Source organism: Eurosta solidaginis, chromosome 1 (assembly GCF_040869045.1).
Source record: "Eurosta solidaginis isolate ZX-2024a chromosome 1, ASM4086904v1, whole genome shotgun sequence".
NCBI lineage: Eukaryota > Metazoa > Arthropoda > Insecta > Diptera > Tephritidae > Eurosta > Eurosta solidaginis.
Window position 1 is genome coordinate 65400505 of NC_090319.1, and position 15607 is coordinate 65416111.

The window sequence follows — 15607 nt, forward strand, 5'->3', positions numbered from 1 at the left end:
ATCAGCTATAAATTGCTCAGCTATAACTACAGATGCACAATTTTATAGCTTCTCTTAAACCCTATGCGCGTGTATATGTGAGTGATAGTTGCACAATTATTGCATACTTTTGGGAGTATCTCAGATATATACATGTGGTTGTGCGTTGCTTCTCCGCTGCGTGTACGTACATATGTGTAGACATAATGATTGATTCGTTTATGTAGATACAAGTGACTGTCTGCTTTATTATTGTGGTGGCTTCATTTACTTAGCATCAGACTAGTGATGTGAGTATCACTTGGTGTCACTAATATTCGTCACAATAAAAACCCAATGTTTCATACGAAATACAAATTCTTAATTATCTTATTATTGTTTTATTGAGTGCCTAGTGGAGTCAAAAATCTAGACGGTTTTGTGGGCGCTATTTATACATTAGTGGATTGTGTAAATAAAAATTAAGTAGAAACTTCTAGATTCAGGAAATGGGCACAAAGCAAATATTTGGCTGTTTTGAAAAGAACATTTCCTTGTGAATTGTTTGAGATATTTACCCAGTTGAATTGTACTATTGAATTGAGAAAGGCCATGTGATATAATGTTTGTATTTTTAATGAATAAACACAGAGAAGTACAAAGGGTGCACTAATTAGTTTTATCTGTTTCCAAACTGCTACTCTCAGAGAAAAAACGCATTGTAGAACAAGTAAGGAAGTCTAAGTTCTGGTGATACCGAACATTACATACCCAGCTGTACACTTGAAATGCTGTTGTTTTGTGTGCTTAATGGCGTTACAAAGCTGCGCAATAATACATATACATATGGTTCTATTATAAACTAACTTTTCTTCGAGCTATGGCTCACGAAACATAGAAAATTGCTTAGTCATAAAAGGGGCGGTGCCACGCCAATTTTTTAAAATTTGAAGTTTTTCCTATTTATTGTCATAAACCCACTTGGGAAATGAAATACCATTGATATAAAGCTCTTTTTTGCAAAGATATAGCTTATTTTATTCGTCCACGACCCTTTAAAAAATCCTTCATATAAAAGTGGGCGCGGTCCTTAACCGATTTCGTTAATTTTTCTTCAAATCATTCCCTATAATAAAGGCAACCTCTCTGCCGAATTTTGTTACGATAGGTTTAACGATTTTTGATTTATGATTAATAATATTTGTAAAATTGATTTTATCACAAGTGTGCGGTGTCACGCCCATTTTAAAATTTGTTTCCAAATTTTTATCAAGAGCCCCTGTAGCAGGCCACACGTCAAATTTCAAAATTCTAGGTGTATTATTTACTAAATAATCAGGTTTTTTGTGTTTTCCAAAATCTATATATATAAAAATGAAATGATGTTCGTTCCTGTCCATGTTTTGGGGCCAATACGAGGCCAATTTTATTCGTTCTTTTTTCATATTATAGGGATCAAATAGGGGAAAGTTTTTAGCAAAAAAAATTTTTTTTAAATATCTAGATTCTTGAGATATAGGTCAGAACGTGAACCCGGATAACCCTACGATGTGTTTGTATAATATGGGTATCAAATGGTAGCTTCTGATGAGTACTTTAATATGGGGTACTTTTCGTACGCCTAGGTGACTAGGGTCTCGAGATATAGGCCAAAACGTAGACCCGTGTACTCCTTGAATGTGTTTATGCAATATGGATATCAAATGAAAGCTGTTGATGAGTTCTTTAGCAGAGGGCAATTTTCATACATCTGGGTGACTAGGGTCTCAAGATATTGGCCAAAACGTGGATCAGAATAACCTTAGGATGTGTTTTTACATTATGGGTATCAATATTCACATATGATAATAATAATCTCACAAATGTGATTTTTTTTTTAATTCAGGCGCAGGAACGAATAAAAAGGTTAGCGCTATAAATTATTATTCATATCGATTAATGATTCGTGAAAATGAAGAATCCCATATCCATACCATCTTCCATATACATACCCATACCCACCCGTACCTTACATCTTCCATCATATATCCCCCATATCGATACCATCCTCCATATACATACTCATACCCACCCATACCTTACATCTTCCATCTTAAATCTTACATCTTGCATCTTACATCTTACATCTTACACTTATATATTACATTCAAAATTCCTCCATATCGTGAGCAAAGATGTTTACACATCAAAAATATTCACATATGATATTAATAATCTCACAAATGTGATTTTTTTTAAGCCAGGCGCAGAAACGAATAAAAAATTTAGCGCTGTGAATTATTATTCATATCGATTAATGATTCGTAAAAATGAAGAATCTCACATTCTGAAATCCAGAAGATTGTTCCACCAATTTGTCGTGGATATGTATGCAAAAAGTGAGACCGAGCGCTTAAACTATATCAAATTCAACCAGACTAAGTTACGGTCCGAAGAATACATTCACTTACGGGATGCCGTGAATAACGATGGAATTGTGAATGACATCGGTAGAATGATCATATTACCAGAAAAATATACTGGTAGCCCGGAACACATGCATGAATATGCACAGGATGCCATGGCGTATGTTTGTGCTTATGGACGGCCGGATCTGTTTATTACTTTTACATGCAATCCGCAATGGAGTGAAATCAAAGACCATTTGTTTTCTGGCCAATCCCCAATAGATCGACGCGACATAACTGCACGTATTTTCAAACTAAAACTAAAATCACTTATGGACTTTATTGTCAAACATAGAGTGTTTGGAGAGGTGCGTTGTTATATGTATTCCGTTGAATGGCAAAAGCGGGGATTACCGCACGCACACATTTTGATTTGGTTGGTTGATAAAATTACACCGGATCAAATTGATAGTGTGATATCAGCTGAAATACCGGATCAAACGATTGATACAGATTTGTTCGAAGTCGTCACAAAAAATATGATACATGGACCTTGCGGTGCATTGAATGTAAACTAGCCGTGCATGATTGATGGAAAATGTTCGAAGCGATACCCACGAGCATTAATTTCGGATACGTTCACGGGTGACGATGGATATCTGGCATATCGTCGTCGATCCACTGATGACAATGGTAAGTCAACGATAATTAAGATGGGAAATCAAAATTTTGAAGTTGACAAACGTTGGATTGCCCCATATTGTCCATTGTTGTCCAAAACATTCAAAGCACATATTAACGTATAAATAAAGGAAGCGATATGGCTGTATTCGGTGCAGTCCAAAATATCAAATGGGGCGTTATATAAGCAGTAACGAAGCGATATGGCGAATTTTTTCATTCCCAATACACGAAAGACATCCAACAATCCTTCATTTAGCGGTTCACCTTGAAAATGGCCAACGCGTTTATTTTACTCCTGAAAATGCAGCGCTTAGAGAAACAAGCTCACCGTCTACAACTTTGACTGCCTTTTTTCATTTATGTCAATCGGACTATTTTGCAAGGACATTGCTATATGCAGAAGTGCCACAATATTTCGCATTGGATAAATCCAGGAAAGCATTTAAAAGGCGAATACAAGGAAAACCAGTTCAAGGTCATCCTAATGTGTTCTCAATATATTAGGACGCATTTATGCAGTTCATCCAAATAATGCTGAGTGTTTTTACTTGCGATTGTTGTTAATTAATGTTCGTGGCCCAACATCATTCCAAACTTTAAGAACAATTAATGGTGAATTGTGCGCTACATATCGGGAAGCATGTCAACAATTAAATATGTTGGAGGATGATAAGCATTGGGGAGATACCTTTGCCGTTTCAGCTGTAATAGCCAGTCCACGTCAAATACGAACATTATTTTCGATAATAATTGTAATATGCTCCCCAACTAATCCATTGAAACCAAATACGTCGAAATACTGCAAATTATGAGTTGGAATTCACATTGGAAATTTACAATGAAGCATTGATAAGGATTGACGACATTTGTTTGTCTATGTCAAACAAATCGTTAGTACAATTGGGCATGCCAGCAGCAAATCGTCCAATACATGCTCATATGTTCAATCGAGAACTGGGGATCAATTCTCTAACTGTGAAAAACTGAAAAATGTATACTCATTGAAAACTCATTTGCACACACAATTTACACTTTAAATTTTCATGCGATTCTGTAAATTATTGTGCACATTGTTTTGCTGAATGAGCGCTGAATGTAAAAGTTTTATGTCAGTGAGAAAATATTCATCAAACGCCATGAAAACAAAAAAGTCATTCTGCAACAGTGCGTATGAGTTTTGAATGTCACAATAGTGTACACAGGCTGCCAAGGCAACTCACGAAGTTTTTATCAGTGAGTTTTTTTGTTCACAGTTTTGCTTTACGGAATCAGAATTTCAAAGTTTACACAATTTCTTATGTACACTTTAAAACTCACAGTTAGCGAATAGGGCCCCTGGAGTGTGAATACCATTATGATTGTAATGAACTAAACACATTTGTAACATCAAATTTAACGAAATTGAATGATACAATCATGAATAATGTTAGCCATGAAACTGGTGGATTGTTTTTCTTAGATGCTCATGGGGGAACAGGCAAAACCTTTTTGATTTCATTGATATTAGCAACAATTCGATCAGATAATAACGTTGCATTGGCACTCGTTTCTTCCGGCTACATTACTGGAAGGCGGTCGCACATTCTCCATTAAAGTTGTCTTTGAATATGCAGGTAAATGAAACCCAAACATGTAATATTTCAAAAACATCTGGAATGGCAATAGTTCTTAAAGTATGTAAGCTCATCGTATGGGACGAGTGTACTATGGCACACAAGAAATCATTGGAAGCACTTGATAGAACTTTGAAAGATCTACGAGAAAGCCAAACAGCGAGGTGCCATGATCCTATTGGCTGGAGATTTCAGGCAAACATTACCTGTGATCCCAAAATCCACGGCTGCAGATGAAATCAATGCATGTTTAAAATCATCGTATTTATGGAGACATGAAAACAGGCTTACACTTACTACAAACGTATGTGTTCAACTACAAAACGATCCGTCAGCAGTTGAATTTTAACAGCAATTACTGAAAATCGGAAATGGCCAAATATCTGTCGATCCAAAAGGAATGATTACATTGCCTAACAATTTCTGCACATTTTCACAGTCTAAAGAGGCATTGATGCAGAGTGTATTTCCAAACATATTTCAACATTACATAAACTATGATTGGCTCAGCGAAGGAGCAATTTAAGCTGGGAAAAATAAGGACGTCAATGATATAAATGCAGCTATTCTGGGTCAAATACCTGGTGGCATAGTTACATATAAGTTAATGGACACTATTACTGATCAAGATGATGTCGTAAATTATCCAACTGAATTCTTAAACTCACTCGATTTGCCAGGCATACCACCTCAAAATTTACGATTAAAAATTGGAGCACCGATTATTATGCTGCGCAACATTAATGTGACACGACTTTGCAACGTTGCCAGACCCGCTGTGAAGAAGCTAATGGGTAACGTTATCGAAGCAACAATTTTGAAAGGGAAGTACAAAGGAGAAGACGTTTTGATATCCAGAATTCCACTGATTCCGACGGACTTACCATTCGATTTCAAACGTTTGCAGTTCCCTATTCGCCTTGCCTTCGCTATGACAATTAATAAGGCGCAAGGACAGTCTCTACAAATGTGCGGTATTAATTTAGAATACCCAATTTTTTCTCATGGACAATTGAATGTAGCTTGCTCACGAGTAGGCAAACCATCGTCATTATTCATTTACGCGAAAGATGGAAAAACCAAAAACGTTGTCTACCAAAAAGTGTTACAATAAAGTTCGAATGAAATTGTATCAAAGAATTTGCTTTGTTTCGTATTAATTTTATTCTCTTTCAGCAAATCATTGAATTTATTGCCTAGCGAAGCGGGCGAGGGTACACGCTAGTCTATATATATAAAAATGATATGAGGTTCGTTCCTGTCCATGTTTTGCGGCCGATTGGAGGCCAATTTTATTCGTTCTCTTTTCATATTATAGGGATCAAATAGGGGAAGGTTTTTAGCAAAAAAAATATTTTTAAATTGTTTAGGGTCTTGAGATATAGTTCAAAACGTGAACCCGGATAACCCTACGATGTGTTTGTATAATATGGGTATCAAATGAAGCTCAATATGGGATACCTTTCGTACCCCTGGATGACTAGGGTCTCGAGATATAGGCCAAAACGTAGACCCAGATACCCCTAGAATGTGTTTATACAATATGGATATCAAATGAAAGCTGTTGATGAGTTCTTTAGCATAGGGAAATTTTCATACATCTGGGTGACTAGGGCCTCGAGATATTGCCCAAAACGTGGATGAGAATAACCTTAGGATGTATTTTACATTATGGGTTTCAAATGGAAGATGTTAATGAGTACTTCAATATGGGTACCAAAAGGAAGCAGTGCTGATGAGTGGTAATTTTTCTCTGGGTGACGAGCGTCTCGAGATCATTTCATGTGTACAACATTTTTTGAATAAATATACGAATTTTTCGATTTGTGTCGTGCTTCTAAGTTGCAAATTTTTTTCGAAGGAGAGTAAACATAAACACCGAGGTTTGTACATTGTTTATGAGAGGGGCTTCGGCACACATACACAAACGTATGTCACATTTCGCTGCTGGCTGAACATTTCTACTGCTTTGTATTTGTTATACAAACCCCGCTTGTGTTCCGTTAATTTGTATGCAGTTCAACTGTGAGCAGTGTTCGGACTTCTACCACTAAAGTGGTAGATCTACCACCTTTTTTCCTGAAATATAAGTTCTACCACTTCTACCACGCAAACGTAAAAATAGGTGGTAGATTTTTATAGAAATTTTCTGAAGAAACCTTATTTTTTCCACAATTATTCGGAAAGAAAATCAATGCAGTGGAACGGTTTTATAAAACTCAAAATAACGTCTGGCTTAGCTCTGATCAACATATTACCTATTTTCCTTCAGGTTTTTAGTACAAAACTGCAATGTAGGTACACCTACCTACATATATGGAAAAAAGTGGCTATTATTCATTATATCAAGATATTTAAAATATAACCAAAATCTAAAAAGGGGCGTGGCACCCCCCATACATATGGAATATATCATACTGCATATCTCTAGATATAGTAATGGAAGGATAATTAAAATTGGTAAGGAGCTATATGACGTTAAGTCCTAACACCTCCATTAAAATGTGAAATTTGGGAAAAAGGGGCGTGGCACCTTCCCTACAAATGGGATTTTTCAGAACTATGGTGCAGTACAAACTTATTATTTTAAGACCTAAAGTTTGACTGCATTGTTCAGTTTGGCTGTTATTCCTTTTGGATGTTGAGTAATCTTCCGCCGTTTAAAAAAATTTGTTAGCTTCAGCCTATCCACATCTACATATCTAAATATATAGGTTCCTTCGATCAAGACGGAGTTTTTCATATTTCAGAATTAAGAATTTAAAATAAATTTTTTTTTTTGGCTATGTGAACGAGCAATCTTAGGTCCCAAAAATGATCATGTAGACAAAATCAATGATCGGATTCAAAACCAAATTCTTGGTGAAGTGACGAAATATAAATCGGTCGACATACCTACAGATGAAGATCAAATTGTGAGTTGTCAAATTGAACTTCTAAACTCTTCAGAACCACCAGGCATTCCAGCCTGCGCATATATCAGCTTTGAAAATTGGCTCACCAATCATGCTTCTTCGGAATTTAGACCCACCAAAATTGTATAATGGAACCAGACTTTGCGTTAAGCAATTAATGCCGAATGTAATCGAAGCAACAATCATCAGCGGTAAAAGCAAAGGTGAAGACGTTCTCATACCACGGATCCCAATTATTCCTACAGATTTTCCATTCAATTTTAAGCTCTTATAGTTTCCTGTATGCCTTGCTTTTGCAATTACAATCAACAAATCAGATGGACAATCGCTTTCTGTTGCAAGATTAAATTTAGAGGGTCCATGCTTTTCTCATGGCCAGCTATATGTCGCTTGCTCCAGAGTTGGAAAATTTGTTTATCTTTGCATCGAACGAAAGAACCAAAAATATTGCGTACCTATATGAATTACAATAAGATGCAATAATAAAAGGATTTAAACGAAAATTCCACCAAATATGCGTACAAAATTCAATTCGATTTATAAAACAATAAACTAAATTAGCAACAAACAAAACAGAAAAAATAACGCAACACTCATTCTATCTCGGGCGCTACAACGTACGCCGGGTATAGCTAGTTACTTATCGATTGGGATTCAAGAGGTTGTTGAGCGTAACCCTTTCAAGGGGCTGGCAGCGCAATTTTTGACTTCTCCTAAACAATAATCAACCTCACGAATGTGACCCAGAAGGTTCACCCTGGTCATAGCAAACAGTTCGCGCGACTTAGTACCCATCCGGAAAAGGATCAAAATCGTTAAAACTCCCCAAAACCTTCGTTGAGTCTCCTTTTATCTACATGTAGAAGAAGATTTATTTATTGACATCAAAGTGCTTTTTAACTACCGGCTTTGTAACTGGACCGTAATTTTTCGGAACTGGTTCGCCCTTTTACTTCATAAGTAGCCCAATACTCCAATGAAACTCTAAAATATCCTTTTTATACGCTGGCTCAGGTTGTATATCGTCGCATTTCCTCAGAGAACTGCCGAAATACCTCTAGGGTGCACTTTCGCATTCAGTCCACAGCCTGTGTCCAACAAGTACAATTCTGCTCTAAATTTGGACACCTACCAAACAGCTTTCGACAGCGGAGGTGGTGGTGTGCAACAAGAATGTCAGCACCTACGTTTAGTATCTTATTCTCATCAAATGCAATATGACTTCCGAACTGAGAGAAGCAGTCAAAGAGAATGTGAACTATCAATCTGTGTAACATGTCCATCAACAACGACGCTGTAATTCCTCCAACTCCGCTATGGGGACGTGATTCATCAGCTAACTGCTGCTATTGCTTAACCGCTACTTAACTGTTGCCCCCGACTCTACCATACTACCATACTCATCTGCTTCTCAACTTTTTCCGTGCCGAAGTTCCACCACTGCTACGAACATTGCCCAGTTAGTATCATACAACCTCTCACCTCTGGGCTCCTTTCCCATACTTGCTGCTTACTAGTGCCCTTGACCGCCCTAAGTTGTTCAGCTACTTCCGAGTTCGCCTGCCCTGCGATTGCAAGATCAGTCATCTCACCGTAGTAGTAATCAACGACATCGTTCGCTCTCAACTACTCCGATCAGTTCATATTAACAAGCCCAGTGAGTTGCTCTCGCGCTCCCCACTCTCACACCCAGGGCCGTAGAGAGAAAATCCGGGCCCGGGACTAAACAATTTACGAGCACCCTATAAAAAATCCACTAATACATTTCATTAATTTGAATTAATGACGTCTCATTCATGAATCACTATTCATGGATGACATCAAAAAAAATTTTTCCCACATCAACTAAATGATTTTTGGACTAAGTGCTAAAAATAAAATTAACACAGAGTATTTACTGTTTATACTATTTTATTCTTTTCTAGTTATTTGGTAACATTTTAGTACATTTCTGATAAATATAATGATGATTATAAATTTTAATTATTCAATATAGATGGTTCGGATATCAAAGAGTGGCTTTTCTTGCTTTTTTTGCTGCAAAATTTTTTAAATTAATATTAAAATTTGACTGTCTTGTCAAAACGGATTCAACACAAACCGTGGCAAGTCCTCTAACTCGCTCTTGAGGTGAACACGATCTATGAAAGTTTTTGATTCTTGCAAGGGCACTGAAATAATATTCTGCACTAGCTACAGTGATAGGTATAGTGCAAAAGATACGTAAAGCAACACAAATGTTGGGGAAAATCGTATACAGATTTTGAACATATGTAGATGACATTTAGCAATTCCAATGGTGACAAACCATTATCAAAATTTGCTTCGTAAATGTGTTTCAAGTGAATTATTTCGCATTCTTAGCTTTGAGAAACGTCCGACTTGTATTTTTCAACAAATTTTGCTGCACTCGCCGGAATAATAGTTTCATCCATGTCTTGAAATTGCCACAAAAAGGAAAACGTCTCGTTCAAATTTCTCATAGCTGCAAATCGTTCAGTAATGCCAGTGATTACCGAATCCACGATCACCAAGAATGTATTGTTTTTAAAATCAGACTCTGTATCATCCCAAATCATCTCATTTCCATTATCTTCAAAACGTTTTTTGGGTTTTCTCTTTCGAATGTCCGGAAACTTTGGCGAGATGTTGAATTGAATAGCAACTGTTTTGCATTCGTTTACAATTGTAAGGCTAATGAGGCATCAAGATGTCGGGATGCCCCCCATAAATTCAGAAAACAAAAATTCAGATTTCAGAAAACATTAGTCAGAACCCTTTTTTCAGAAAGACAAAATTCAGAGGTCAAAACTAAGAAGTCAAATCTCAGAAGTCAAATTTCAGAAGTGAAAACTCAGAAGTCAAATTTGAGAAGGCAAACAGAAAAAACATTAAATTTTTCTCAAAATTCAGAAACGTTCGTTTATTTGGAAGGAATTATGTATAAAGAAAAAGTATTAAAATCTAAAATTTTAAATTGTGTGCATTAGCAAGCATGTAATTAATTAAAACTTTTCGGGTTTATGTTTTTCAAATGAATTTACAATATTCAAAAAACGAAGTCTTATATTTTATCTTGCGTTTCCGATATGACTCGCCCCAGCTGAAAATTGCTGCAGTTTTCTTTCTGTTATTGCATGTTCGTTTTTTATTTTATTTATAAAATTAGAAATATTAGCGTGTGTCCCAAACGCACTTCGAATGACGTTGTACGGACTTCACCCAATTTAACATCTATGGTGGCGTCTCTAGCTTGGAGTACGACGTTTCTTTCATTAATGGTAGTCAGTATTTTGAACCAAATTGAGGGCAGCAAGATACATTCGAACTTGTTGTTGTACTTGAGAATGCCGGTAATATCTCCGTATGCTTGTGCAGTAAAATATAGCTTAAGTAATGAGTTTAGTGCTTGTGTTAATCCTGGAACATGGTTTGCAAATGGTCTGATTGCCTCAATTCTAGCCGATCACCAAGTGTCTGAAAGACTGTGAAGAGAGCTTGGTACTTTTTTTTTGAGGACGTCCCATTGTTGTGGACTGCTGCTGAAAATAGTAAAACATTTTTGTACAACTCCGAAGAAAATAATTGCACCGGTACAACATTCTGCAGCATAAATACCACATAAATTGAGACTGTAGGTTGCACAAGGCGAGTAATCAGCATTCGAGTATGACGTAGTGATCCGTTGTAAGCTCCTTTCATATTGGCGCCGTTATCTTTTAATGGGATTTCATGTTTGACTAGAGTATAGCAAATTAGATCAGCGATTTTCTGACCAGTTTTTTGGTTACCATTCACGAAAGCCAAAAATCGTTCTTGAATTGTAAAATTTGTTGCTTCCGAATTGAAATGGAGTTAGCGCAAAATGAACGTATTCTGTTCAACGTGACTAGCATCAGGCGTAGCATCAACGATGATAGCAAAATACTTGGCTTTCTTGCTTTGATCTAATATAGTTTCCCTCACATGCTTTGCACAAATTTCTATAAACTCGTTCTGAATCTCTGGGGAAAGTAAGTGAACTTGTAAACGTTTGTGCTGTCGTTGTGAAATCCTAACATTCTCCAAATGATCTCTAAGTATCGGATCATATTGGCTTATGAGATCTTAGATGCCCAAAAAATGTCCAATTTTTTCCTTCACCAAGATATATACTTTCGCCTTTGAAAAATAGGCCTCTTTCACCAAAAAATAAAATAGTGGCCAAAATTCTATATAAAATTTCTTTCTACTTTTGAGTTTCAGCGATTAGCTGTTCATTGATAAGTGTATCAATTGTAGCCTCCTTTTGAATTAGATTTTGTAAAGATCGCCATTGAATATAACATTTAATGTGATCTTGAGTATTTTCGTGTGATGGCAGTTTATCGTATAGCTTCTTCCATACCTGGAATTTCGAATATCCGCCAGGACAACAAATTTTAGGTAGATTTAAATAAAATATTGGCGCTTAACAGACGACATGACAGGCAATAAAAAGCATTGCTACTGGCACTCCACACTAACCAGTCACGCTCCTCTTTCTCTCCATTTGGCAAGATTCTGTTTAACAACGCGGTGGGAAATGCCTCGTCATGACAATCACGTGGAAAAATAAAAGGGCACTTTTGATTACCTCGCGGAATTATTTCGTTGACTTCTTCAGATCGCAAAAACTCATTATTAATGGTACCGATATCAAACTCGTTTAAATAATCTGGACTTTGATACAGAGTTGATGGTACATTTTTGTTTGATGTTTTTATTGTCTCCTCCCTGTTCGAAGGCTCAGGCGAAAAATTATTATCAATATTGGTTGCTTTTGAAATTCTGCTTAACATTTGCATATGGAACAACTAAAGGCTCTCCTGAATTTAAAAAAAAATGTCTTAGTACCTCTAAATCGCGGGCCCCTGAGAAACCCCGGGCCCTGGGGAATCCCCCCATTTCCCCTCACCCATCATCGGTGTAACAAAAGTCACAAGTACCTCAATAATTGCCAATTTTAGTTTGTTCTCCACCACTTACCGTTCATGTGCGCGCACTTCCTTCACAGCAAATGTAACTGGCGCCGAAGGATCAGCATCGGTCGATAAATCGATATCACCCAAACGTACAGTAAATTGTCGCGCTGCAAAACTAAAATATGACACCGGCTTCAAAAGTATTCAAATGGGAACAAATTAAAATAGCTTACGGTTTCTGACGCGAATCTCTCGTACAATGCGCTGCTGTCAAAATATATTTGGAACCAATAAGCGAGCCACCACACCAGAACTCTGTACGTTTGGGACCATGCAAAAATATTGCCGTCATCCATGGCCATTAACCATTCGGTGCTTCAACTCCACCAACAATACGCCCCGATGAATATTCCTGTTGTCCACACTCTTCTGGATCTACAATATTATTGTTGCCTAGCAGTTCTAACTCATTGCCAAGCGGGTTAGGTGTAGTCTTTGTTGCTGTGGTGGTTTTTGAGGGTTTTAACTGTGGTATTAACACCAAAATGGTGATGATGCTGGACGTGGTGCAGTTGGACGTTTTGTTCAATAATAAAGCGGGAGAGCTACTCAAATCTTCGCAGCGGCCAGGACGCCCGTTGGGTGTTTTGCAATAATTTTCGGCGTCTTTACCGATCACATCTTCAGTAGTCGCTGGCAACTGATCAACACGATCTATTGAGTGTGTGGTTGTCGGGTGGGTAGTCGTACTTAGTCGCATTGTGGTGTGTAGTTTGTTTAGTTGTTGCGTTTGACTACCCGCACCCGTTGCTGGTAGTCATAACTTTATTCCGATTCTTCTTCTTTTTCTTCTTCTTCTTGGTATCTTTGGTTTCAACGAACATGGGATTCGCTGGAGTTTGTGTTTCTCCCTCGCGCTTAACTAATGTCTGTAAATTGGTAATTTTTTGCTCGTTTACGAGATTACTCTCATGTGATGGTGGCGCAGGTATTTTACCTGTCGGATTTACGTCACTAAATTTTCTAGATGGCGCTGCCGTCGTTGTACTAGTAGTCGTTATAGCGCTTGTTGTACTCATCCCACTAACAGTACTAGTGGCAATATTTACCTCATTTCCCACACCAGACGCTTGATACGTTTCAGGTTTGGGTTCATGCTGCCCACCGCGCGTTATATCCACCAACAAATGTCCCATTTTATTAAGTGCGCCTAAAGTTTCCGAGATGCGATTGAATGCCGATTGAAAGAGTAGGCGCGGAATAGTTTCATCACTACTACTATCTGTGCTACTGCTCTCTTCATCATCGCTATCATCATAGTACTCTTCTTCATCATCATCGTCGTCATCCTCCGAGTCGGCGTCTCTACTTTCAGATTCCGAATAAGCATCTGATTCTGAATCTAAAGATGATGACTCTCAGCCAGCTTTCAGGCGATTATTTTGTTTTACTTTATTTGTTTCCACACATCCAAATTGTCTCGAATTTTCAGCAATCACGTATCCTTTGGAGAATGGTGAGTCCGATTGCGACTGAAAAAAGACGCTGCCTTAAAAGTAGATGTGAATCCAAACTGTATACTAAACTAAAAGATTTGAAGCTATTTTACTATGAGTGAACTTACATTGGTCGTTTTTCAAGTGCCTTGGCTCGTAATCATCATCTGAGTCGATGCTGGCCGCTTATGCATAATACTGAGAGAGAACTGTGACTGATAGTACTGTAAAGTAGAGAAAAAATGGCATTAGGTCTTGTTCATGTTTCGAAAGAGTTACGATGATAATAGCCGTGTTTTTTTTTTACACGCGTATACGTTTCGTTTGCGTGTGAAAAAAACGCCTATCCTCGGTTAGATAATGCTTAGGAGACCCATCTAGCGGCAGTGGTTAAACAACTAGCTACAGCACAGGGTGTACCGAAAAGTGGAGACACAACCCTCTGTTGTATTTCTGTGTATAACATATAGCTGAATCAGTTGTGATAAATAGTGGATGCGCATAGAATACATAGAGTTAGTGCAAATGGTGAAACATAGCCACATATTTCAGTTACATCTGAGTATAATGCGTATTGAAATTTAGTAGTACTAATTTTATGCGTAACAATTTCAGAGGTGTATTTAAAGTTTGTCGCTTAGCAGTCCATATAAAGTTTAAGCGTAAACGTATATAGATGTGAAAAAACACAGCTAATATTAATGGTGCTCGCTGAACTCATGGCAACCTCGGGTATACAAGGTGGCGGATAGTGAAAGACTTCTGATCTGTCAGCTACAAATATCATTAGGGGATACAAATAAGCAATAAATAATTAAAAGCGGTGAGAGAGAAGGGCCACAGTGGCAAGACAAATGGATGCCATCGTAATATTCCTATACTATCCTCAAAATTGCGTTCCATAAGATTCTGATGGCGATGCTCTCTAGTGGAAAGTATGCTGTCGGTGACGATATTAGTCCATCTCAGGGTAATAGCTGGTCGAAATTAATGTGGTGTTAATATTCCATCATTTCCGCCTTGTTAAAACCGTGGAAGCTAAGGCATCTTTAAATTGGCGGTGCAGACCCGGCTGAGGAAGCTCCATACTCATGCCGAGTTCTGGACCTCCTTAGCGACCTGTAAAATGGCCAAAAGGTAGCATTCAAAAAAAGCAAAAAAAATTACTTAGATCACCATTTCTGATAATAATGGGAAAGCGAGGGTATCCTGCGGTTGCTGCAGCACAACCGGTACGCTTTAGTAGTGAAAATCAGGGGATGTATACAGTAAGTGGGAGTCTTGAAATGTACATTGTTCTTTTATACCAAATTATATGAAGAAAAAGTGTACATTTTAAAACTCACACATACTAATACAGCCCCAGAACTAATATGGCAAATTTTTTAGACTTTTTGACAGCCAACAACGGAAAATACCTCTACGTGCCTGGCACCAACTCAAAGGTGGCTATGAGGACAAAAATAAACGTTACGATGGACCCAAAAACCCTTGCCATAGGATGCTTGGTTTATCTGTGGGCGTCGGAAGCCAATGAGTCCAAGAATAAGACTCAATAATTTACAGAAGTAGCTTCTCTAAGAAGGTAAGAAATTAATGGTAATTTTGACG

General features: G+C 37.5%; 1 pseudogene; it reads right to left on the bottom strand.

Moving 5' to 3' along the window:
* LOC137236817 (serine proteinase stubble-like) overlaps positions 1 to 15346 on the bottom strand; it is a 136378-nt pseudogene extending 121032 nt beyond the window's left edge.
* Positions 15347 to 15607: the final 261 nt, after the last annotated feature.